The sequence below is a fragment of the Accipiter gentilis genome, chromosome 8, assembly GCF_929443795.1.
Source record: "Accipiter gentilis chromosome 8, bAccGen1.1, whole genome shotgun sequence".
In the NCBI taxonomy this organism is placed as follows: Eukaryota; Metazoa; Chordata; class Aves; order Accipitriformes; family Accipitridae; genus Astur; species Astur gentilis.
Window position 1 is genome coordinate 9,013,635 of NC_064887.1, and position 26,339 is coordinate 9,039,973.

The 26,339-nt window shown below is 40.3% G+C and overlaps 1 protein-coding gene across 4 annotated transcripts in view; it reads left to right on the top strand.

The window, feature by feature from the left end:
• LOC126041974 (BEN domain-containing protein 5) overlaps positions 1-26,339 on the top strand; it is a 980,738-nt gene that overhangs the window by 557,809 nt on the left and 396,590 nt on the right. The window lies entirely within an intron of this gene.

Here is a 26,339-nt window from a genome sequence, read left to right on the forward strand (position 1 = left end):
GAATCAAAGCAAGCAGGCTATCTCTTCCCACAGATCTCGCAGCAAAATTTAGGAGCTGAACGATGCAACATGTGCATAAAAGCTTGATAATGTTTTTAAAACATATCACTTGAAATATGTTAACGCATATGTTCCTTCATTTAGAACTCTTTCAAAATACATCATTTGGCCCTTTAGCTTTACACCCAGCTCATTATGGCTCATATGCAAAGAGAAACCTTTTTCAAATTTTCTCCTGGTCTTTCCCCAACACGAGCGTAGCCTTTCTTTCCCAGCTAAGCCTTGTAAAGTCCCTTCTCTCTCTTCACGTCTCACCCTCCAGCTCTTTCAATGCCATTTCCAGTCTGGTGGCAGTTTATCCCACCAGCGTTTGCAAGAGTGGCAGCTAGCCGCAGTCTGCCTGAAGCAGGATTCAGCTCACTCTCATTTCAGAAGTTTAAAGGTTTCCTATTGTTCAAATTTGCCTGTTTGTCTGTCTGTGAAGAACTGGTTCTTTTTAATCATCAGGTTAGTTTTTTGTTTTGTTTTGGGGTTTTTTTTATTTATTTAATTCTTTGTATCAAGATTAGATAAACAGGATAACAGAACTCCATTGTTACAGAACTTGCTGGTCAAATAGGGAAATGGAAGTTCCATGTTAGTTTTACAAAAAGGTTTAAATTCAGGTAAGAGTGTACATGCACACAAGCTATATATGAAGTCCAGTCTAATTTCTCAGTCCCAGTAAGACAATAAGCCAGTAGGTAGAGTGGCATTTTCATTCAAATACTGAAGGAAAAGCAGATAAATCATTGCTCAGAAGTTCCTTGGATAAGGTGAGGTAACTCTTTTCGTACCATATTTTCAGTTAAATAAAATATGACCTTTACACAGCACTGTAAATTGGCCTTGAGCACACCTCTAGGTGGAATTACCTTCGCTTCCCAAGAATCACATGCTGCAGGCTTCCACTGAGCCCTTTGTGCATGCATACATATTACAATGCTGATTTTGTAAAGTCTCCAGTTACTGAGATTTGTGGCTTAATCAAATCAGGCTCTTTCCTGATTTCTGAATTTTATATAATTTTTCTCTCAATAGTTCATTCCCTTTCAAGGTCAAAAGCAATCTCTGAGCTTCTAGGAATATTCTACTTGCAGAAATTTTTAATGCTTTTACAGTTCATGATTTTTTACTAGGAATCCATTTGTCTCAGCAGATACGGGGTGACCAGATGATACTGAACAACACCTGCAGGGAGCAGCATTCCTATCTGTCTCATTTTGTGTAAGGCGGGGTAGAAACTTCAGTTTTAATTATCACTCTTAGATGACTTCCCCGTGCACTAGGGTCATGAAGCCTGAGTCATGAGATTTTGAAATACCAGAAGCTGATCGTGGTACGAGGAACTAAGATGCTCACATCGCCTCTTGAACATCTGAGAGTGCCTGTCGATGTGACCTGGTACAGAAATGTGAGAATCCAGGGAAGAAAGCATAAAACTGTTACCGCACGTTTCTGCCAAAGTCTAGCATGAAAAAGTTCAAAATTGGGTTGAAACAGGAAAGAAGCTTCCATGTGAAATCTTTCTTTTGTGATTAGTGGTCTGTTTTCAGAGTTTGAATCTTTCTGCATTTGCCTTTCCTTTTGTTTCCAGATCAACACCATTGATGGATTGGATTTTTTTAAATTTATTTACAACATTTCCCCACTTTCGTTTCTGGCTCCCCCCTTTGCTTGCTGCATATTCTAACAGGATGTGAACAGCCAGAAAATACAAATAAATATTATAGTGTGAACTAAAGCTGCATTTCTAACTCCTGGTAAACTTACCATTTTTTCCTAAGTAAAACTTTTACACTTAAATAGTTAAAAAATCTGCCTAACAGTACTTTCTGTATGCTTTTTAAACTGAAATACAGAAAATACCTCAATTCTTGAAGTAAATTAAGTCTATATTTTGATAAGCCAGTAAGCACGACAGCTTATTCTTCGTTTCCCCCACAACATATGGGGCTTTCTGTTTATTGTCTTTCACTAATTTTCAGTATTTTGCTTTGAGCTTTTGTCAGCAAAGGCATACACTTCCCTCTGCGGTTTGTATTTCTTCAGAAAAACACTAGGTGAATTTGAGTAATTTCCTCTTGCAAGAATGTATTTGGTTTGAGAGTTTAGGTGAATTATATTCTGCTGATTAGTGAAGCAAGTGCTGTGCTCCATCTGCTAGGGAATGGGAATGGGATATTTATAACGTGATGGATGTTACTGTTGGGTGGGTTTGTAGTGCTTCAATATGACTAAGCGGTTCACTAGGGTTGTAGGCTGCTTCGTTTGGTTTGTTTTAAAGAGGACATGCTGACTTGGGGATAGGGAGTATTACTGCAGAACTGTGGCTTTCTGCAAGAACTACAATTAATGTATTCAGCAACAGGGACAAAGTCAAGGCGTGCTACCCTTTTAACAAGAAATTCAGGAAAACAAAAGCAGACAAATAGGGATTAATACACACGGAATATGATTTCTCAGTTATACGTGAATATTCAATGCTAGATTTTTTTTATTCTTCTCCGAGCAATTTGAGAAGGTGAAGATGAAATTTCTTCTGCGCTCATTGTGCAGCATCTAACAGAATGTTTCTGTTGTCCTAGTTTGCTCAGAATTACCCATCTACATTTTTAGCAGTCTTCTAAAATTTACAGTTACCCATCCCAGGAATGGATAGGTATTTCAGTGCTGCAGAAATGCTCTGTGGCGTTGTTAAGGCAGCTTTAGCGGATGCATTCATTTGTTTCGATAGTGGACTGAACACTGGAAAACGCTACCATTCATTTCTTCGTATACTTTTCATTCCAATATGACACGAGTGACTATTTTTCAGCTTATTGAGATGACATAGTTATAATAAACTAAGAAGTCTCAAAAAGACCCCTGAAACCAGGAAAACTAATTACACTAGACCGGTGCAAGGATGTCTTAGTACTGAACCGTGTTGAAATCCGCTGCTCTTTAAAAGTCAAAGGGACATATTCTGCTCTGAAGTAAGGCACTTGTTTTCTTAAGGTCATACAAAACAAAGCACAGTATTTGAACAAATGTCAGAATAATATGTCTGTAATGAAATATAGTATTTACTCGCTTTCAGCATTTGAACTGTGACAAATCTAGAAAGGAAATCAACAGTTACTGCTCTTGTTAAATAGTCCTTTTAATATTACAAGTAAGTTTACATTGCTGGACCCATGTGTACCTTAACGATTCCTGGAAGTACTATGACTTGGCCCAAAGGAAAGCACAAACCTAATACTTTATTTCGTGTGAATGAAATGCAGCTAATTAAACTGAAGGAAAATTAAAAAGAATTAGGCGAAATAAAAGCGCTACTGTAAAGCTTTTATTAAACGCTTATACAATGAATAAAGAATGTGCAGGAAAAAATGAACTGCTGATTCGTTTGTCTGAAAGCCGCTTACTGCAGCCTCCTGGTCGGTGAGCGAGGCACAATCTTCTGAGCCTAACCTTACATATCCTGAGTCAGAGCTTGCACAGATTTGGTCCCTGTGTCATCCAGAAGGGTATCATGTATGAAACGATCAAATGTGAAAACGTGATTCCACTTGCCATAACACAGAATGATCTCCTCCATGGATGGAACAAGTTACCTACTGAAAACGTGATGGGTAACGCACGCGCTCTGCCAGCTTAGTTGATGCTAAATGAACATTTGCTTTCATCTTGATGGACGTTAAGAGCTTATAATCCACCCAGCTCCCACTGAGGTGAGTGGAAACAGGAACAGAACCCACATGGGAATAATACATAAATAAAGACACACAGTGCCAGAGAACTTGATGATGGTTGAATCTCCAAGCAGTAGAGGTTAAACTTCGCTCACTCTGAATTTTTAAAAGACGTTTGTCTCCGTCTTTTGTTTCTGGGGACTAAGGCTGATGTACTTTCTTAGAAAACTATTTTTAAGAAATTATTTGCAGGAAGAGTGTGTGGGTAGAGTTTCATGCTCAGATTAAGGGAAGGCAAGAAGTTGATTGACAGATGTGCATGGGCTCTAGAAGACCGGGAAGACAGCTGACCTCCTGGGTAAGAGCTGCATATAGGGTACTGTTGTTGGGAGTCAAACATCCTAGTTTGATTTTGATGTCAAGAAACATCATTCAGAAGTCAGATGTTACCTAATAACCAGGCAAGGCTCTTTATTTTGACAGAAGTGGGGGATTAAAAGCTAGGAGACAGTAAGTAGGCAAAATTGAGGGCAAGAATGTTGATTTTAAAGGCTTTGTGCACTTGAGATGGACAGTTGCTTTCACGGTAGTTACTAGGAGAGATAGAAGGGGAAATTTTATTAAAACTTACTAACATCTATTCCTCTGAGGAACAGAGAAAGGCTAAGGAAAAGCGAGAGAGTAAGTACCCGTGTCTGGGGGAAACTATAAAAGACAAAGCAAATGCATAGGGGAAGAGGAGTTATAGTAGATGAAAAAAAAGTTGACTTGATGAAGTTGAGACAAAACATGGAATTACGGTAAGTTTGAAATTATTTTTTGATGATATAAACCCTAAATGTTTCAGTTTTTGAAAACAAAATCTGGTATTATTGTCCTCAGGACACCTCAACATTTTGGTTGGGGTTTTTTTGCTTATTTGTTTGTTCTGACTTGGTAATAAAATACTTGCAATGGCAACATTTCAAATCCTGGATGGTATCCAGCTTTTGCTGCTTTTATTGTGCTGTAGGTCCCACAGAAGGACTATATTGCTCTTCCAACAAATTACAGTGTGTTTTTTCTGAACAAAACTTCCCTCTCCTGGCTTAGTTAGTCAGGATTTTTCCCCTAAGTGACTGGCTATTCTGTATATACCCTGCAGAACTCTGTATTGCTTGTGATGAGGGTGACCGCTCTGAAGAGGGCTAATGCAAGGGATAACGATCTCCGAGAGCAGGCTTGGTGCTCACAGTGAAACATACACTGGGAAATATCGCCGAATGCACTAGTTTTATATATTTTGGTTCATTTTCTGTTCTTACTTATGCCTTCATATCTCTTATTTTCAGGTCATTTAAATAAGAGACATGTGGTGGGACTCTATCATTTAAGCAAAATTGGTATTCTGCCATCCATGAAATTGCATGGACACCTTCAACTTATCCCAAAGTGCAAATTATGTGTATTTCTCTCCTTTAAAAAGTCAATGTGAATAAATGCTTAAAAATACGGGTCACAAAAAAAACATTAAAAAGGATCTTTCTTTTTCGCTCCAGGGTTCATTTTGTTATTTTCAGCTTTCCTGTCCCTTCTTCACAGCAAATATATTGAGTTGGATTGTTGTTGACTAAATAACAGGAGTATTTGACACACCTGCCACCAACTTCTTGTTTCAGTCCAGATGCTTATATTCCTCCCATTTACTCCTGCTAGAGAAGCTTCTTTCATATAAGCTACATCTGTACCTCCTAGCCTGTCCGAGGAAGACGGCTTGATGCGTTCCCAGCCCGTGACTGGTGTGACCACGTTGCTACGTAGTCTTTAACTCCACTGCCTGTAAACCCCAGCAGCGTCCAAAGGAGCCTGTTTAACTTCTCTGCCTGATAGTTGTGTGACAATATTCTCCCACGCTGCAGGATGTGCATGGCCACGCGGCACAGGGCTCTATTTGGGTTTGCTGCAGGCAAAATTCAGAAGGAAACGTCTCACTATCATACTTCTGGTCTCCCCTAAAATGCCAGGTGCCTGCATTCAAACACACCCAGGAATATACGGTGTAATTCTGGGGTTTTGCAGGACCAGAAAAGTGTGGACGTTTACTGTACATTGCTTCCTTTATGTTGGCACCCTTATGTTAGCACCTAACCAGCGATCATGCCACAGTCTTTGACAGCAGTCCTAGGAGATTCCTGGAGTCGTCATCTGGTCCAATACCCAACCCAAGCCAGGGAAACCTGTACCATGCTTGAGGGATGTTTCTCTAACCTTGAGGGAGAGAGGTTCCCTGTTCTTTGTAGCAAGTAGCCATGGTATCTTGCAGTCTCAGGTCAGAGAGGTCTACTGATGTCTAAACTAAATTGACCTTGCTGAAATAAGAAGTCCATTGCTTCTGCCCTCTCCTCTACAGAGAATAAATCATTCCTTTCCTTTTTTTGCAACAGACTTTTAAACATCTGAAGTTTGCTTTTCTTGAGACTGAACCTCACTCCTTCCAGCCATTTGCTGTGTGTCACCTCTGTAAACTTCCTTGCTCCCTCCTGGACTCCCTGCAGAATACTTTCTTCACTGCTCCAACTAAGGCCTTATAAATGCCGAACAAAGTGAGCAGATGAAATCGCACGTTTAATATTTGCCTCATTTGTATAGTTTGATGCTGTTGATTTGTGTTGAGTTTCTAAGATATGCCACAGTTTTTCTTACAAAATCTCTTTCTCAAGTTGTCTTCTAGCCTGTATTTGTTCAGTTAGCTATTCCTTATGTATAACCTTGTCCTTATTGATCTGTCACCATTTTTTCATCAGGCTCTTTCTCCAATTTGTCATGCTCATTCTGAATTTTAATCCCGTCCTACAAAATTTTTGTGGTCTTTTCAGCTTGATACCAGTGACAGAGTCCCTGAAAATGATGAAGGGGGAGGACCAGGATACTCAGTCTGGATAACTTATTTCCTAATTCTGTCATTTATTATGAATTGTTTGGTCTCTATGAAATGCTGTTAGTAAGCTGATGTCCATAGTTTCAGTAAGATGTATGTATACCTATTATTTTCTAAGATACATTGTTTATGAAATATTGAACTCTTATGAAAAATTATGAAATGTTGAAGCTGAAGGTGACAAAGAATGGCAAAATACCAGTGTGGATAGGTACTCTGGGTTCAGCCATCTGAGCGATCAGAGTAGTACCGGCTGTTTGCAAGCCTGGAGAGCAGAGAAAGCAGTTAAAGCCTCCAGAAAGGTTAGTCCCCAACTTCAAATTTACATTACTATTTCAAAGATGGTGAATGTTTGCAATTTAATCCGGAGTAACAGCGGCTTGGCTTCTCAAGATAAGAAGATAGTGATTCAATTAGTTAATGTGTGTGCCTACACTTAGAAATACTAGCCTAGCTTTTAATGATGTAACACCTTCCTTCACTTCTTCATGTAAGGTGACTTGCAGACTTGTTTCTGCCTGCAGGGTTAGGATGTAAAATGGGATCTTTTAATAATCCCGCATGGCAGGACCTGCCTGCTCTGTGTCACCTAGGAAAGCTTGATTTGCTCTTCTGGGCCTGCTCCAGGTCTTGAAGATGGTGCAAGTTGGATTAGATTTTAACAAGGTAGAATAAGATGAATACATAACAAGTCCTGATCCCATCTTTACGTCATTTGAATGTGCTATAGTTCCAAGCCTACTTGCTTCACTGGCTTTTCAAACTGCTGTTCACATACCATTGGCTAAAAATGAATGAGGAAAAATACGTTTCCTTACTGGTTGTGCCTGAATTTATGACTATTGAGCCTCCAACTTTCAGTTATGATCTGTCTCATATATGTAATAACACATTTTCTGCAGGTGATGAGGTTTCTGTAACTTGTGATGAACTGCAGGAAGCAGTTTGGTTTATTTTGTAATGCTTCTTTGTGTGTACCTGAAAATGGGTCATTTTTCTCCTGCAAGAATCACAACAGGTATCTCTGCAGGGGGACAGTCAGCAGTTGAACTGCATAGGGAAGGAGAGATGCTGCCGTGAGGTTTACTCTGATTAAAGTATTGCTGTAGCTGGAACAAACCTACCCAGATGCCGGCTCTAAGCTTGCCAGGTGAAAATTGTTCCCAGGAATAAATAAAAATGATGATGATGGAGATTGCCTCTTTAACACATGTAGTGGGGGGAATGGAAATTTGTCACATGTGGGTTCTGGTTTGGGGACTGCAGAGATTGTTTCCTCGCATGACCTTTATAACAAGAAGTGTCAGACTTCATCCTGTATGTATCACGCTAGCATGGCATTGGATATTAATCCTGATGGAAAAGGATTATGTGATTTTCACAGGCACTGAGATAGATTATCCTTTTTGGCCTGGCTGGAAGGTAGTGAGAGCCTCTTTCTGCAGATGCTGGCGGGGATCAGAGTGTTCCCGGGACAGCGGTACCAGAATAACCGAGCACGAACAGCACCTCTGACTTGAACTTTCTTTTCACTTTCCATTTGTTTCTGTTGTTCGAATGTGTTGCCTTTGAGGAGTTGCTTCTTTGAGCAGGAGCGGTGGCATGGCTGGCAATGGTACGGGCTTTAAGAAGTCAGTCAGTTAACGAGCTCTTCGAAACACTGAGTAAAAATACCTGCAGGAACTTTTGGGATAACATCACATTTAAAAAGAAGCCCTTTTACCTTGTCCCTAGCTGCTGAGTCTAACATTGAAGTTTTTGCCCAATATTTTGATAAATAATATTTTGTCCTTAGGTCTGGGCACAACTGACAATTTTGATGTTTTGCAGTATCATGTTAAGCCCTAGTATCTCTGCTGGGTTTCACACTGGATAAGAAAAGAACCAGTCATGTTTTTGCTGGTTTGGTACTCACTTCCCACCACCATCTATCCTAGGAACCACATCCCATCCTCTCACCCCATCTAAGTTGCCTCCCTGAATGTTCCCAGTCTGTCCCCGAGAAAATGCTGTTTCCAGGAAGGGGCACGAACGGCTGCTCTTTCTTGCAAGAAAAAATCAGATTGCTGCTACTACAGTAAGCTGTTGTGGCACCATTGCTTCAGGGGCTGAGGGGTCTTGACCACCTGTGTAAAAGGTGTTTGCTGTATGAGAGCTGTTCCTCATCTTCTCCAGGGGAGAAGCAGTGGTTTGGGTAAGATGTTAAGGGGTTGGATCCTGCCCAATGCTCACCAGCTGCACCGAGCTGTGCCAGAGTAATGATATGGGACAGATCTGCATGGGCTAAACTGGTATCGCTTCAGCCACTTCCTGGGGTATCAATTTGCAATAACTGAGTCATCTGAAATACAAATGTTTGGGGTTTGGGGTTTTTTTTTGCTTGTTTTAAATTACAATAAAAACTTCAATTGTACAAAAAACCTGCCAGGGAACTAGCTAAACCCGTAGGCTTGCACTGGGACACTGCAGCCTGGGGCCCCTTGCTGAAATCCATATAATTTACATCACTTTTTTCCTTCTTTGGTGTTTACAGACTCAAGCATTAAAAAATATGTAAGCAAATATAGAAGTTTGAAAATATATATTTTAAGCTCTTCTGTATTTGCCTTCTGACTTCTGAGAAATTTCATATAGAGAGTATTTTCTCAGACCTTCCAGAGAGCAACTTACTTTCCTTAAGTAGGCAAGATCAGTTTCTCCTCAGAAATGTACATTTTCCCCTGGTGCCTTGGCAGGAACTCACGGACTGGACACCTAGCTTTCAGACAGCCAAAGTAAAGAGAAATGAGAAAAAAAAAAGTCTCCCTTCCTCATGCAAAAGCAGAAATGTTTGCACGCTATGTCAGCAGCTTCTGCTCATTAGACCTGCAAACTGCCCAGTGAAAAATGATCTGAAAATAAATGTGCAGTGAGTAATTTTTTTTCCTTCCCTGAGTTATACCTTTAATTAATCTCAATCAGTTTACAAAATCCATTTTTAGTCAGATTTAAAAAGCATGGACTTTGACAAATAAATCTAGTAGCATGTGTACAGTGTTTGTGATTGTTGCTGCTTAAGACCTGTCAGCTACTCAAATGTATCATTCCTAATTGCCCAAGTTTCAATGAATCAAAACACTCTAGTTTTATGTTAAGGTGGTAGTTGAGCCCTTAAATTACTGTATTAGCTTTAAATTACTTTAGTGCAGTACGTGGAGGCATGTCAGTTTAAATTCAAAAGTAATAATTCGAAAAGTTGTCAATAATTGAAGACGGCATACGTAGGCTTATTTATTTTAATCCAGTTAGGCTTGTTCTTTTGATTTGGTTTGTTTTTATGTTTTTCCCTGTATTCCTAAATCCCTTGTGGACCTAAAAGACTAGTATATAAGCAGTCAGTGAAGGTCTATTTACTTCAGTGAAACCCAGGCTCAACTCAGGATATTGCATACAAGTTACAAACAAAACGAAAAACCAACCCAATGATAGAAAAGTGAACAAAATTATGTATTTTGTTACAAGAAGTTCAACCATTCCACCTCCCTTGTCTCTGCAGCAGTGCTTCATATTTTATGATACAAGCTTGCTGTGAGCACTCTGCACTTGTTGCCTTGTTGTTTTTTGACTTATTGCTATTCCTGGGTTTGTACCCATCGTCCCTGTGTTTATGCAAGTTTATGTTGCTGCAAAAAAGTGAACAATAAAAACCCTTTAGCTTTCATTGTGGCAAGTATCTCGAACCAACTTAAGATCTCATGTAATCCCTTCCTTTTTCATTGAGTTAATTCTGTAAAAAAATTTTGAACACAAGTGTACATTTCTTCTCTTAATAGGGACATCTTTGTGACTTCAAGTTGTGTTTTGTAGTAATTTAAAAGTATTTGTCTCTCTTCTTTGTTTTTACACATTTGCTAGCCATACTTCTGTTTGGTGTATCATATAAAAATTGCTGTGCATAGACTCTGTAATCCCAAAGACCCATATCTCTCACTAATGTATTAATAGCCTTTAAAAAAAAAAAAATCACTTTGGGAAATATGAGATTTTCAGAATAATGTAGGTATTATTTACATGGCATGCTACTGGAAGTATATATTTAATGTTCAGCAGGCAGTAATTTATTCTCGAAAACTAAGGTAAAGCCAGGTCAATGTGGTGTCGCACTGTTGGGAAGGCTCTCGTTCACATTGGGCATACCAAGAGCTTTAACGCAAACCTTAGAATAGTCAGCAGCCCCTTTCTCAGTTACACTGTGCTGTAAAAATAGTTACCCAGACTAGCAACGAGAAATTTGACCTTATAATGCTCTACACTAAAGCTAATCATTGTTACAATAATCTCGCTTTCTTGCTTTATTCTGTCCCTGGACCGTTGTGTGATAGTGATGACTTTTTAGGGAGATTTTTATTGCATGTGGAAGAATATGAGTCGCATAATACTCAGAGACTGTAGCAAGAAATCTCCCTAAACTCAGGTCTTTACTAATACAGGGACACAGATGGAGAGAGAATTGCTTTGTTTTGGGTGGGAATGAAAAGAGATTGATTTTAACATTGTGGATGTTTATCACTGGAAATGATTTTTTAATTTGTCTCAGAATTCTTACCTGTCCATGAAATAGAATAGACATAATGTAAATAAAAGGTAATAAATATTAAGGCCATGCTATTGCTGAATGACAGTTGATGCTTTCAGTGGATTTTATGTATCCATCAGTGACTACCTGCAAATAATTTACTATAGTGTGCCTTCTGAAACTATGAGATTTTGTTAAGCAACATTCAATTAATGAAACAGCACACCTTAGGCAAAATACCTACAACATGTGCCACTCATTGCTCCCAAAGACTAAAATCGGTCTCTAAAAATGAGACAAGTGAAAGATAGTTACAGGTGGTACCAGGGAATAGCATATTCCTTTCAATTCAAGGGCATTTCATCTCAGGGTGCTCACTACATCAGCTACTTAAATAGGGTATTTGTAAGGTTACTTCACTGCATGACTTACACTACATACTCACTTGCTGAAATAGGCACACAGATCAGAAACCAGTCTAGCAGACTGTCTTTTCTGTAATCAGGGAGTTTTATGTGACTTTTGTGTGGATGTTACCTTCTGTTTCCTGGCTTGGGACCAACAGCTACCACCAAAGTGCAATGGATTGGCGAAGAATCTCTTCTGCTGCTGCTCACAACTAAACCTCTTGCTCTTTGAATCGTTTTATTGCTTCCCCATCTTTTCTGTATTGGTGTTGAGTCTTCTGTCCTTGCTAAGTCCCACGTAATCTGAATCTTGTCTTCGGTACATATCTGCTATTATCTCCTGTGTCCCTTCTATTTCGTATACTCCTCCCATCTCAACTTCATCATCATCATCATCAAAATGTAACTACCTGATGCCTTCCTGATAGAGCTTTCCAAATTTTGTTTTCCTTCTTTAAGCTTATTTCTGAGGGGAACCACTGCCTGTTCTTGCACTTCTTACCTGTGTCATCCCACAGCCAGTCTGTTGTCCTGGGCTGTTTCTCAAGTCTGAAAGCATCAACCCTCTAAACCTCAGCCTGCAAAAGCATAGTCAGATGGAAAATGTTGTGGCCTGAACATCTCTGTCAGTCATATATGTGAATCAGAGCTTTTTGTCCCAGCCATGTGAGTTTCTGGTAGCTTCAGTGGGCTCACTCATGATAGCAAATGCTACATTCAATAGTAGGCATTTGCAGGATCATCCTCTATGATTGTAATCCCTTTTAGATAGGGAGTGTGTCAGCATTTTATAAACAGATGTAAATATGCGTGTGGCCCATACAAAGTCTCTGTAATCAATGTTGCTCCATCAGTTGATTACAGGAATTTGTAGATTGCACTATCATGATACAACAGCCTGTTTGAGTTTAGTATCTCTGAAGAAAGGATAGGAAGAAAAAAGGGGGAAAGTTGTGTCAAATGTTTCTTGATGTGGTAGCTCTTTCTGTGGATGTAATGTCCATCTGTTTAGAAATGCTCTTGACAATAGAGACACGTCCCCATGGTTTCTTTCCCAAATTCTAACTGCTGCTTATGTCTCAGACTTGTATCTCCCCTGGTCTGTGTATATGATATTTGGGATTTCTAAGCATAGAGAACCTTTGCCTGTAAATTCCACCAGGTGTTTCTCTGTGAACTTTTGTGTGAGCATCAAATTGTTGAACTGTTTCACAGATTAAATGAAACAGAGAATGAAGCTCAAAGGACAACAATTCTCCCTTACGCAATCTAGAAAACAATACTATAAAATATTACATCAGCTGCTGGCAGCTGTAGGTTTGCCTGCCTGCTAATTTACTATCGCAAGTGTTCCAGAATCCTTTGTAATCCAGCCATTGCTATTTATATTTGTAATGATTTATTTAAGGACTCTGTACACGTCAGCAAAAAGTCATCAAAAAAAGCAAAATGAAGATTAGTTGGCTGAAAGTGCATAGAATAGAGAAAAATAACCCGACAATGGAGTTGAGATAAAGTTTATTCACAGTAAATAACTAAAAAAAAAAAAAGGCAGGGGGGAATAGCTTTATTCTCAACTCATCATATAGGAGCCAGGGCCTCTGATTTTGGCACTAGGCAGTTCCCATCAGAGGCTATTAAGAGAAGAGAAACAGGTGTCTGGTGGCCAGGGAAGGAAATGAGAAGCCGTGACACCTGAATTGAGATCACAGACCTGCTCCTGCCTTTGTGTCTGGAGAAAAGGTATTAACCGCTTGATGCCTCAGTTCCCCTGCTGGCTGCAGTGGCACTCAACTCTCAGCTGTTAGAACTTTTTGCTTATTTATAAGATGGTTTTTTTCTATAGAGAACTGTAATGATGCAAGGCAACTTTATTATGTTCTATGGAAAATGCTAAGTTAAGAAAAAACGATGAAGGATTGTGTAGTGGAGCACAACACTTTTTAGCGTCGAGTCTCTAGGTCATTCTGAAGCAGGGATTTGAGTGGTGTCCCTTAGGAGTTGCTGTTATACATGCTGAAATGATCAATCAAGGATAAAAAATGGACTGTTCTCATCTCATAGATCATTTCACAGTGAAACAGTTAAACTCCTGGCTGCTTTCTGAAAAACAGAGATCTGCATTAATAAGGTGACCTTATCAGAGCCACCCCTGGGGGGAAGGGAGGGAGAAAAAAGGTTGTGGAAAGAAAGTGAATCCTATTGTTAATCTTTTTGCAGGGAGACTTGGATTCCTGAATGCAAATTACTTTATATTTAAATTGTGTGAAAGCACAAAAGGTTCCTGTCTACAATTGACAGTTATTTCATTAGCTGACTCATGGAGCCTTGCAAATGGTTTCTAGTGTTAACTTTCCTTGCATTTGTTTTCTTTGTTCTTAGCAGATCTTGCAACGGTGATCATTTTGATTAATGTATTCAATGCTCTGTTTTACTCCCAATTCATGTTTTTTGCAGCAGTCAGCGTTCTGGCCTGGGTAAGGTGAGAGTACAAGGTGGCTTTAGTGTTTCTCCAGTAGTGACGATCTGATGGGCTGGCTTCCAGCTGGACATGAGAGAAGCATGGAGGCCGCTGTAATGTATTTTGCATGGTAGCGACCCCAAACACAAGTTAAAACAGACTTTCATCATCAGATGTAGGATTGCCTCAGCCACATCCCTCTGTGACAGCAGATGGGCGCTGCATGGGCTCTGTGCTGCCAGAATATTATCTTTGTTTCCCTGTGAGCCTCTCAGGGCTAGGTACACTGGCTTTGGGACTCTGCTGAGATAGGTTTGTGGTTCAGAGTGGTTCACTACGTCCCCAAACTAGAGTCTGTGTGCTCGTCTGTTTAAAACGCTACCATAGTAATTGAGGTATTAATTCTGGGGGGAAGGAGAATGCGTAGGTTAAAGTTCATCCTATCTTGCCTCAGGCACACCAATACTAGGTGTCCGGTCTATGCTACGTATTGAGGAACCAATAACCAGTTTGGGAGAGAATGGTTCTTCCTATCCCTAAATTGATGGGCAATCTCTCCTCTGGATGTCCTGCCCCTCCATTGATCCAAAAGATGAGGGTAAATCCTGTCAACCTCACCTACTGAACTAGACTGAAAAGCATCATCAAATTTTATGCATCAATGTAAAAAACAGTTATGAAAATTGCTTGATTAATTGCCCCAGATACACATCGATATGCAGGCAAGTTGCTGGAGGCCTGCAAGCTCTTAGTATCCTTTCCCTCTTCTCTTCTTTATTTCTTTTACTCAGCACTACATTTTTGTTCTTTTCAGAACTTTTTTGGCATTTCTTGTTGCAATCAATCTGCCGTTCCCCACTGACGCCTCTTATTGCATTGGTTTTTCAAAATCTTTCATCAGCGCCTCAAGCATTACATTGTTCTTCAATCTGCGTCAAGCTCCTAGTCCTAAAATACAAAGACCTCGGGGGCTGGGGCCTTAGTTTCTTCACAAGTCACTTGTCTCCATTACCCTCCCTGAGAGTCGCAGCTTCAAGAATCTTATCATGGAAAGATCCCAGGACAAAACACTTGAGATACAAAGGCAGAGACTCGGTAATAAAATCAGAAAATGTTCAGGCCTAACCCCCTCTATAAAACATCGCTTTGAAACTGCTGTTCATATGCAGGGAATGTGAACTCATCTGAAGCCTCGTGAATATTTTCAAGCTATTTTCCATTTTTATAGGAAATCCAACACAGGAAAGGTTTTCTGAGAAATGTTTGTTTGTGCAAGTAGGAAACATCAGTTTTTTCAGGTTCAGATCCTTGAATATTTTATCCCGATTTTACATGGTCAGCTACAAAAAAAAAGGAAGGAAAGGTTTTGAGGGTGACTGTAAGGGAGGCTCTGAGAGAAAGAAGTGGAAAGGTAGATTATTTTTTGCTTCACAAGTCTAATTATTTTTCCCTGTTATCTCTTCTGATTCACAACAACAAATACGAAAGGATTTTTTCAGCCTTTTTTTTGGACTCACTCACTTTTTAGCAGTACATGTTTAAATTAAAAAAGCGAAAGAGAAAAGCAAGGATAGATGGGAATAAGTATCAGAGAAACATAACAGTTGATGGATGCTTGAAACTCAAGGGGAAGGGAATAACAGAATGACTTAGCCTACGTCAATTGAAACAGCATTGTTCATTTTCTTTTAAACTGTATTTTGAAGCAAAAAACTTCAAACAAATATTCTTAGATAAAATTCCATCAAACTGCTTCTTCACACAAAATTTTCACAAAACAAGAGTTTGGTACGTAACTGGACAGCTTTTCCAGCTGATCTGGAAAAATTATTCTGATCTCTTTGTCCAAGACAATAACACTGAAAGCATACAGAGGTTCAACATGCAAAATATTAAAGAGAGAAAAAAAATACTTTCTTCTACATAATTTTTTGCTTTAAATATTTCTATGCCAAATAGTAGACTTTCTGAACAGTATGACAGAGAGCTGTTACTTGTGAACAACATTTTAAATGTTTTTGGTTGAGTTTTAGCTTAATGTATGAATCCCACGTCCTTACTGTCACAAAATCTCCATTTTACCGCTTTTGCAATATTGCTGGCATATGTCTCCAGCTGTCTGTTGCTGACATAGAATTGCTTGTGATTATCTGATGCTGAGCTGTTCTGCTCTGGTTTTGTGTTTTTAATCTCTCCACAATACCTGAATATGCTGTGCAGATCGTGATTATTGGGGCAGAATACGGTCGTCTTTGAAATTTACTGTCCCACACAGAACACTGGAAATTCTTATGATCTTTATATCCAGGTTGAATGTAAACTAGATTTCTTTCTGATTTCATAATTTAACATTGCAGACTGTTGACTTATTGACTATTACGTTAGTATTTTCCAGATTGGCAGACAAATTGCCTTCTAGGAGTGTCTATGTGTATTTATGTCATCCAAAGGTTAAACTATAGAGTATTTTCTAATTGCCTACGGATAACTTGGTAAATTTTATCACCAGGACCAGAACTTCTAAACTTAAAAGATAAAAATTACATTCCGAAACCCATTTTACTTTCCAAGTAAATAAACCACTCGGCAATACTGATTACTGATAGTCTTCCACTGATGTTCATTAAATCGCATCCCAAAGACATAGCTGCCATTTTAGAGGGATTTTTAAGACAGAGGATGTTCTAATATTCTTCTTAGACTTCCTAAGCAGGCAGTTTATATTGATCTTGCTATTTCAGCGAGGACCACAAATAAAAAAAACCAAAACATAAAACAAATAAAATGGGGCATTCATATGTAAACATATTTTTTTCCACTTCCAATTGTCTTCAAATCTGTGTAGGTGTAAAGGTGTAAAAAACTAAAACCCCAAGCAAGCCAAAACATGTGATGTGCTGTAAGAGCAGCAAGTACGGTCACTGAGAATATTTTGTCAGAGGAAACATAACCTTGGAGCTATTTGAGGCATTTAAGTGTAATTATTAATTACATTTCTTACTTCCCACTTCAGCAACTTTTTTCTCTCCGTAATACAGACCCCAAACTAAATTACAGAGGAATAACAAGTTTCCTGCAAATCAGCTGATTTACAGTAAGTGCCCATGTATGTGCTTTTACAATTGGTAAACATGAGTTAATGCAAAGTAGTTTGCTCTCAGCGGAAGAAATATGTTACCCTGCAATAACTTGGTCACCTGCTGTGCTTTTACCTTTACAAGTGATCAGTGAGAAGTCAACTGGAGTATAATATATTAAGCCTGAGAGTGGGAGACACATGCATTCTTTTCGGGGGCGGGGGGGGGGGGGGATGTGATTCAGGGAAATTGTGTGCGTCTAGATGAAGAAAAGGATTTTTACAACTGGAGATGCAGAGTGGGGGTCTGAACCCCTTCAGCCAGATGGGGGAACCAAAGCCAGGCATCTCACTTGCCAGGCAAGGGCCCCAGCGAGGAGGTTATCGATAGAAGATGGGAGACATCACTGTGGTGTCCTCCTGGTCTTACTGGCTGATTTTAAAAGAAATCTCTCTCGGCCTGTATTTTGAAAGGAGGTTTACATATATCTACCTTCAGGTGAGAGTTTCAGGCTGTTAAAGTTAGAAGATGGAGGTATCCTCTTCCAGTCTTTGCTCCAGAGGAGGATGGGAGTTATAGTGTTCTGTGCTCCACGGTTTCAGCCGATGGGATTTTGGCAGCTTCCACGCTGAGCACAGATGGTATTTGAGATCTTGTTCCGAGACAGCCCTGCAGGGTAAGCAATAACTCTGTGGGATTTCTTGGATTGTAAAGCTGCATGTAGGTATTTGAGGTCCACCACAGTCCTTTCTAGGTCCAACCTCTGAGTCCATTTCACAACGTGAGGTGTGAGCAAGACTGGTTACTGTCCTTGTTCTTTTTGATGAACAGATTTTTTTAAAAAAACAATACTGTGATAGTGGTCAGGAGTGATTTCAGTGAGTTTTGGGAAGACCATGTAAAATCAAAATATTTGTGTCACGCATGGTGTGTAAAATCAGTGAAAAGTTTCTGTGGGCAGTAGCTGATCACGAAGGTATATATAGAAGCCTCTGTATAATGAAATTGCTCTCTCCCCTTTTTTGTTAAATTATAATTGGTGTCCTTGTTAGTAATCACACTGTGGGATTAAAGACTGCCTTGCCCTTGGAGACTGAGTATGCCTTTCATTGTAGAGATAGTCCCTCCAGGTCAGAGGCAAGGCAGATAATGGTGTCTGCTGAACTGTCCTTACTTGCTAAGAAATGTGTCGATTCAACACTTTTCATAGGTGAAAATTTATCTAAACCATTATTAGCTTACTTCCCAACCAGTTAACTATTTGAAGCAGTATCTTGAGCTACTACACTGTGCTGCTTCTGTTTTAGACCTTAAACAAAATTTAGACTTCCTTTGCTCTGTGGTCGTTTCTCTCTCGTGTTTTTTGGATAAAAACCATAGGTATGCTTTATATTTATGTTCACTAAATACTGTGATACATTCTCAGTAGTGCCACCTTTTGCTTGTAATGTAATCCCTGTTGTCTCCCCACCTATCTTATCTTTTCTATTTTATTACCTCTTACATGCGCTCGTAAATAAAAAGGGAGAGAATTTGGAATATATAGGCCATTTGGACGAAATTCTGTGTGTATCATATCAGAGAATTTGAAAGATTATGGAAATACTTACAGCTCCCAAAGAGTCAGTCTATACACTAAGACTGAGTTTAGGGATGGACATAAGCCCTGTTTACTTTAGCTGTTCTGGAAAGACTGGTTTTGCGATATTGTCTGTCCTCAGAATAGTAAAACTAGTTAAGATGAATTTAGCGAAGTTGTCGTATGCTGCAGTGCCCCAGATGGTTTCTTATTTTCATTGACATTTTTTCATCAGTTTGGACTGTGTACTATCTGCAGACAGCGTATGTTCAAAATACTGGATTGCTGTGTTTTTGCATACAAACCTTATAAAGGAAAAGAAATACCAGGCTGTGTGTATGAGCCTCAAAATTTGATTATATGCAGGATCTAATCTTAATATCACACCATCCTCACTGAAAAGTGTTGCAAGAACATTCCAATTCATATTCTGAATGGTATGTTTCTCTGCAGTTATCTTGCAGGATTCTTATTCCGACCAGGAGAATATCAGTATATTGAACTGAATAAAAATGTATACGTTAAATTGCTTATTCAAATGTCCAGCTTTGATGTTTATAGAGAATTTAAGCAGGAGGCAATATAACCTGAGCTTTGTTTTGTTGATACAAGAGGCTAATGTAAGTTACAAAACAGGAAAGAATGAGAAGTTGTACAATATGCTGGAAATGTGAAAAAAATGCAGATTTCAGTTATTAGCTTTCACAGCTGTATTTGCATAGAAATATACTAACGGCTGGATGACATTTCATGCATGAACTTGATAGAGCATCCTTAAACGTATTCATGTTAGAAGAGTACTTAAAGGGTACCTCGAACTCAAAAATTCGCGTCTTTGTTTAAAAAACCAAACCTATACTTTCCCTAGGGTATTCTAGTACAAGATATTTCTTTATGAAGCAAAGCTTTCTTTGTTATGAGGAATACTGTCACAGCCTATGAAGGGCCTTCCTTTCTGATCACACTTTAAAAAAGATCCTGATTCCCCTGCATGTTAAATATTATTGCACAATAGATGTTGTTCAGGCTTTTGTGGGAAATACTAGAAAAGCATGAAGCCCCTTGAGGTTTCAAACACCGCTTGGGTTATCAGTTTCCTACGCCATTTTCTATTTTGAGGGAACACCTTCCTTGTAAGCGAGGCAAAGATAAATGCCAGTTCTCTGTGTTGTGTGAGATAAAAGGAGTTACTGTTCCTGAAAGAACTAGATGAATTCCTGGTGGGGTCTAGCACAGTTATCCGGTGATGGAATGAATTTTTGGGAGCTGGGTGACAGCAACTCCTTCTAGTTAACATTTGCTTGTTGTGTGGGGGGGTTTGTTTTGTTGTTGTTTCTTTTTTAATTTGCCTACTAGCGCAGACCAGGTGCAACTTCATTTGTTACTCACAAATGATAAAGATGTCTGGTTTTAGTAAAAGTGGAGAGGTTCACAGAGTATAGTGAATTTTTTTATATCAGTGAGCACTTGCACTTTCAGTATCCAGCAGTTTCAGCATTCAGTTTGCCAACCGTGAAGAATTATGTTCTTTTAATTTAAATGTGTTTATTAACAAGACACAGCTCAGAAAGGCACTTTTCTGAAATATTCTGAGGATTATTCCTGCTCCGTTATCTCCCATTCACCTTCCACAACAGGATTTTACGTGCTCACGTTTAGTTGATGTTCTTCAGAAGAGCTGCTGGACCATCTCAGATTCTGACTTGCATTAGAAGTAGAAACCTCTTCCTTCTCTTCTGAAGTGGCGAGATGTGAGCACTAATTCCTGGGAATATTTATGAAAAACTCACTTTATACTGAAATATAGCCGGCCCTGAAAGGGATTAGAAAGAGTATGCAAGAGTATGAATTAAAAAGCACTGGGGTGTGAAAACATATCTCTTTAAGCAGTTTTGACTGCCCTCACTTACGCAATCTCATTTCTGCTGCTGCTGATTGCCAAGAACCTTCCAAACCAGAAAGAACCATCTCTAGATCCTGTCCAGCCTCCCGCTAAAATCAGACTTCTGAAGGAAAGTGGAAGTGTGAAGACGTGGAGGTACCATTCTGGAAAAAAATGTAGTCAGTAGTAGTTGACCTCCCTTTCTATTGCGCACATCTCACATTACATCTGTGAACCTCTCAAGCAGAATAGGTCTATACAGAAAAGGGCTGCAGGATCGTTTTCCCTGACAGTATGAGATATAAACGCTGGTTCAAGACAGAACAGTGCTGTACGGACGTGAGAGTAGAAAACCAAAATGGAAATACTATGCAAAAGGGTCATTAATATCGGCTTACCCAGAAGCTCTGTCTAAAGCATAACATAATCACGGGCAGTGTCTAGTAATGATATTTTACACTGAAGACCAAAGGTTACAAAAAGACTTTAGTCCTTCCCAAATGAAAGTCACTTTGTCATCTAAGGTACAGAAGGAATCAAATTCTTGCAGTGGTGCAAAATCGATGTATGTAAAGCTACTTTTAGAGTCATAGTAGTACAATGTTTGTCAGAAGCCAGGGAAAAGTCTGGTTTAAAAAAGGAAAGGGAGATCTCAAATAAAATTTCCAGATAGAGTGAAAATATACAGGCTGAAGCCATCAGTGGATGGTAGTAGCAATAAAGATCATTTGGGCTGCACAGCAGTATTGTCTTCTTGAAGTTCTTGAAGACGGTGGCAGTAATACCAAAAGGACGTGTTTTAAAGGTGAGTCCGTGCACGAGGCAGCTCAAAGAAAATGTCTTTCCTACTTCCCTCTCAGAGAAGAAGTTTACGGCATGGAAAACAGCATACTGCCTGAGTACAGAAGATGGTATTTAGCAAGATTTTGAATGGTATACAGCAGGGTGGGAGCTGAAAGTCACGACAATTTGAGAGTCATTTGCAGCTCCCAGACAACCCAGCTTCTGGCTCCCACTGAGCAAAGGACTGGGTGAGAGTGGGGAGAATTACTGCCTCACACCGAGGCAAGATAGCGCCGACTGGCAGCGCCTCCCGATTCCTGTTGACTTTCTGTGGGCACGTTTAACCTGTAATTTGGAAAAGGAAAATACAGTCTGGCACACATTCTTGAAGGGTTGCCAGTCCTAGATCTATCCATGCATAGCCTGCCAGAATGGGGAAGATAAGTATCTTACAGACCAGTATCCACAGCAACAGACACTGGAATTTTATCTTTTCAATACATATAAAAACCCAAAGAAAATAATCACTTTCTCATTTTCCAGTTTTATAATAGTAATAATGACCTTTAGGTCGGGAATTTTCAGCAGTTAATGACTGTCTGGCTTTTTCTTTGGCCCTTGGTTTTTCCAGCCAGTCATTAACAGTGAGGAAAGTGCCTTCTCCAGTGGTCACTTCAGCTTAATCATTACCTTTTCATGCTACAGAATATACCAGCTGGGAAATAAGTGTCTCCTATGCGAATGGATCCATAAAGTGTTCCTTAGGTTTCATTTCTTTGAAAGAATATTCTGTTAGGACGTGTGAGTTTAATGTAAAAGATGATTGAGTATTATCCTCAGCCCCAAGAAAGGTTAGATCACTCTCAGGAATTGGGACTAAACAGCTTTGCAGTGATGCCTTTCCTCTTCTGAGGATGGTTTAAGGCCATAGATTTCAAAAGATTAAATCTTAAGAATTTATCTATGTAATCTAGGTTCCCATACTATTCTCTTGGTATTGGAGTGCTTCGGAAATTGTATGTGGACACAAATATTTTCTTGTCCATCTTCTAGGATCATACAGGACCTGGATCTCTTTTTTTGTTTGTTTGAATTTTATATGTCATCATTGTGACGCTGAAAGCAGAGTGTGGCAACAGTGTCTTGAGAGTTAAAAATTATTTAAAAATCTAAAGGGGAATGACCCTCTGGAATGCCTGCCCTGCTCTCTTTGTCTAGCTAGCAGATCCCCCCCTTCCAACCACTCACTCTATCTCAAAACACCTAGAAGCTGAATATGACTTTGTTCAGAGCAAGATTCATTTACACCTGGAAACGACTTTATCTTATGCTTTATCAGAAGATAAAAAATGAGATACTATGGAACAGAGGTATCTTCTGACCACCCTATTGATCAGATTCTTGGTAAAAATTAACCAGATTGTGAGTAGATTGTATGCATGTACGTACATAAACATTTGAGCAGCCTTCAGTTCTTGTGCGTTGTTACTTGAGTTATTCCTTAAGCTTTATGACTTTAAATGGCATTGTTAAAATACAGCGTTACCTAAAAAAATTATGACTGTATACTTCCTTCAGGGTATATATGAGCTTGAAAACAATTGTGTAAGAAATGCACTACTTGGAGGATAAAAAAATTCACAAGAAAACAATAGTTTTCTAAACCGCATACTGAATGTGTAGGGATTCCTAGCAGTAGTCCAGTGTACTGTTACTGCTGAGTAGTCAGGTAGTAGTGAAACACCTCCACTTGAACGGTAAAAGAAAATGGGAATTTCTTCATCAGTAGATTTAAAATCAATATGGTGTCCCTTGAGGGTTTAGTATTAAACATAGAAGTAATATGACTGATGAGCCTAATTTTAATGTGTTGCTGTGAAAGAGATTTAGCACCTGCATAACTATTACTGGTACTATTAGCTTTCCGCTTTGTATCTTTAAGTGAAAACACAGAGCGCACATCAAAGCAGCAGGCATCAGCTTTTGCTTTAACACTTTTTTTACTTTTCAAGAAAAATAACAGCAGCAAAATATAGGTAGTGTTCCAGGAAACAGCCACTCACAAGTCCCACAAGGGCTGGGACCGTGCTTTGTGGTTTCCTGACTCTTGGAGCGACACTTTTACTTTTTAAGCTGAGGCTTCATTTGTATTTTGAAAGTATGAGAATCTACTTCTCAGCGGGGTTGTGTGTTGTTCCTAAAAGGCTGGAATTGCTAGATGATTTGAATCTGGTGAGGATCCAATAATTCCCTTAACAATGAGTTTTAAAATCTACACCTTTAAAACAGCTCTACATCTTTAAACCTCAAGCTAACCTCAGTGTTAAAACAGCTGGCTAACCATTAGTAGAAATGGGAAAGGTCCAAAAGAAAGGCGTGACAATACTTGTGTTTCATTCTGTGCTCAAATGGATCTTTTCCTCAGCTTCACAGCTAACCGGTGCAGATTATTTATAGATGTTAAAGCCAGAAATTAACACTGTTCCTTGTAGGCAGACGAGATATGTTATGGGATCATTATTAATTCTTTAGCATTATAATGCCTTCTGGCTCATTGTGTGTGCCAGGGACCAAGTATAAACACGCATTTGTCATCCCGACCCTTAATCTGTTCCCAAAAACGTCCTTCAGTGGAGAACTGTGAAACAGCCTTTCTAAAAGATTTGAGACCTTTTTTTTGCTGCTGATACAAAGATCAAAGATCTTTACAGCCTTTGCTGTAATTGAACCTTCAAATGTGAAATGTTGCAAATACCAGCCTAGTGTTCCTTTTCCAAAAAAACCCCAAATCCAAACAAAAAACCCCACTGTGACGCTAGTTGCCTTCACATGAAGTCTTTCAGTTTTCTTTCACTGGGGCAAATTACCCAGGCCTCCTTGGTACCTGAAGAGATGTTTCTAAGTCAACCCAATTTTTGAGTCCTTAGCTTCTCTTCCTTTCCCCTCTTATTTCCAGTTTCTCTGTTTCTCTGTGTTCCTTTCCCTCGACAGCAGTCTTAGATGTTGCTAATAGAATTCAGCTGCAGAGGAAATACAATCCCGGTAAGAGTCAGTGTACCGAATCCCTCACTAGCCACTGAACTTAGTGGGACAAAATTGTCCTTCACGTAATTTTAACAGTGTCCACAGAGTAATTCCTGCTATCAGTATGTCCTGTTGTCTTTCTGCAGCTCCCTCTACCTCCACCGTAACACGAGGTAGAGGAGATAGGAGTGCTACGGCAGCTGTTATTGTTTGATCAGCAACACAATCTTTGCTGGAATTTCATTTCCCTCGCAGCCTAGCTACTAGAATACATTTGTCATCCATACTTTGTAGCAGACTTATATTTGCCTGTAATTACATACCAGTCTGGCAATACTTTATTGTTAACATAAAGTACTGCCATTTAATTCTCCAATCTTAAGCTGAAGTATTTGCAAAACTCTGTAATTGCTAAAATAATAAAGCTGCCATTATTGTACGGGAAGTTTACAGCTTGTTACTGAAATATTTACATCAGCTTAACTATACCTGTATGCATTCCTTGTGTTTTCATGCGTTGCTTAAGAGACAGACAGACCTCTCCCGGGCATAACTGTAATACAGTTTCTGATACTTTTACGGAATGGCTGAGGTTGGAAGGGACCTCGGGAGGTCACTTTGTCCAGGCCCCTGCTCAAGCAGGGCCACCGGGAGCAGGTTGCCCAAGACCACGTCCAGATGGCTTTTTAGTGATCTCCAAGGATGGAAACTCCACAAGCTTTCTGGGCAGCGTGTGCCAGTGCTCAGTCAAAACTTTACTTCAGGTTTTCCAGCTTGTGGTCTGTTCCCATGTACTAAGAAGTCTATAAAAGATAACTAGGAAAAAAAGTCTGGTGTGGTTAAACTCAGTGTAATGGGTACAGATCGTACTGCAAACACTTGGAGATATGCAAACCAGAAAAGACAATACACTTTGGTTTCATTTTGTGTTGGCTTTTTGTGAACAGAAAACCAGTGATGCCCCCGTCTCGTATATTACTCGTTCTGCGATTATTATTCTTTTTTTTTTTCCTTTAAATAAGTCTCCACATATTATTCTGTTCCTAAGACTGGCTGGGTAAAACAGACCTCAGCACTAGAAACACGGATAAGAGTTTGCTGTGAACCATAAGCAATGTTGCCACACTATTTTTTTCATACAGGAAGCTCAGAACGCCCATACTCAGTATGGAATCATCTCCAAAAGCTTGGGAATTTGTGCCAAAAATGGCACAGTCTCCAGCCTTTGTCCTTGGCCACCTGCACAGAATTTCTCAACTCTCTGTGCTGTTTCGGGGGAGGGCAGGGAAGTTCCGTGTTCTTCCAGCAATCGCCACTTAGCGCAGGTAGTCGTGCGTTACCCTGAAGACCCTCAGGTAAAAACCGATCTTCAGATTCCGTCGATACCCGGCAGACGAGCACGGGGTCCCGCGTCGCGTCGTTTGGCCACCAAGGCTCTGCTCTCCTCCCCTCGCGTGGCCGTAGCCTCCCTCGGCTCCCCCCTTACCCCTTCTCTCTGCGCTGCCCCGGCCCAGGAGCAGACCTCCCCGGGTGCCACCTCCACCGACCCGGGCGGCGGCCTGTTTCTCCGGAGCAGGCGTTAAGGCGCGTTCAACTCGGGAAAAGAGCTTCCCGGGGCCTTTGCCGGGGACGAGCTCGAGCGAGGGAGCCCGGGCCACGGCCGAGGAGGCTGCGGGGCGGGAGGCCTCCCCATCCACACAGGTGCCCGGCGAGCACGGCCTGGCGCCTCGAAAGCCTCTCGGACGGAGCCACCTGCCCGCCCCGCCGCCCTCCGCAGCCGAGGTGTGAGGCCGCCGAGGTGTGAGGCCGCTCCCGGGGAGCCGGGGCAGGCCCGGGCCTGCCTGGGCGGCGAGGCTGAGGCGAGCCGGCGCCCCGCGGAGGGCGAGGCCGCCGGAAGGGGTGTGTTTCCTCATGGGCCCGAGGCGGAGGAGCCGCGGG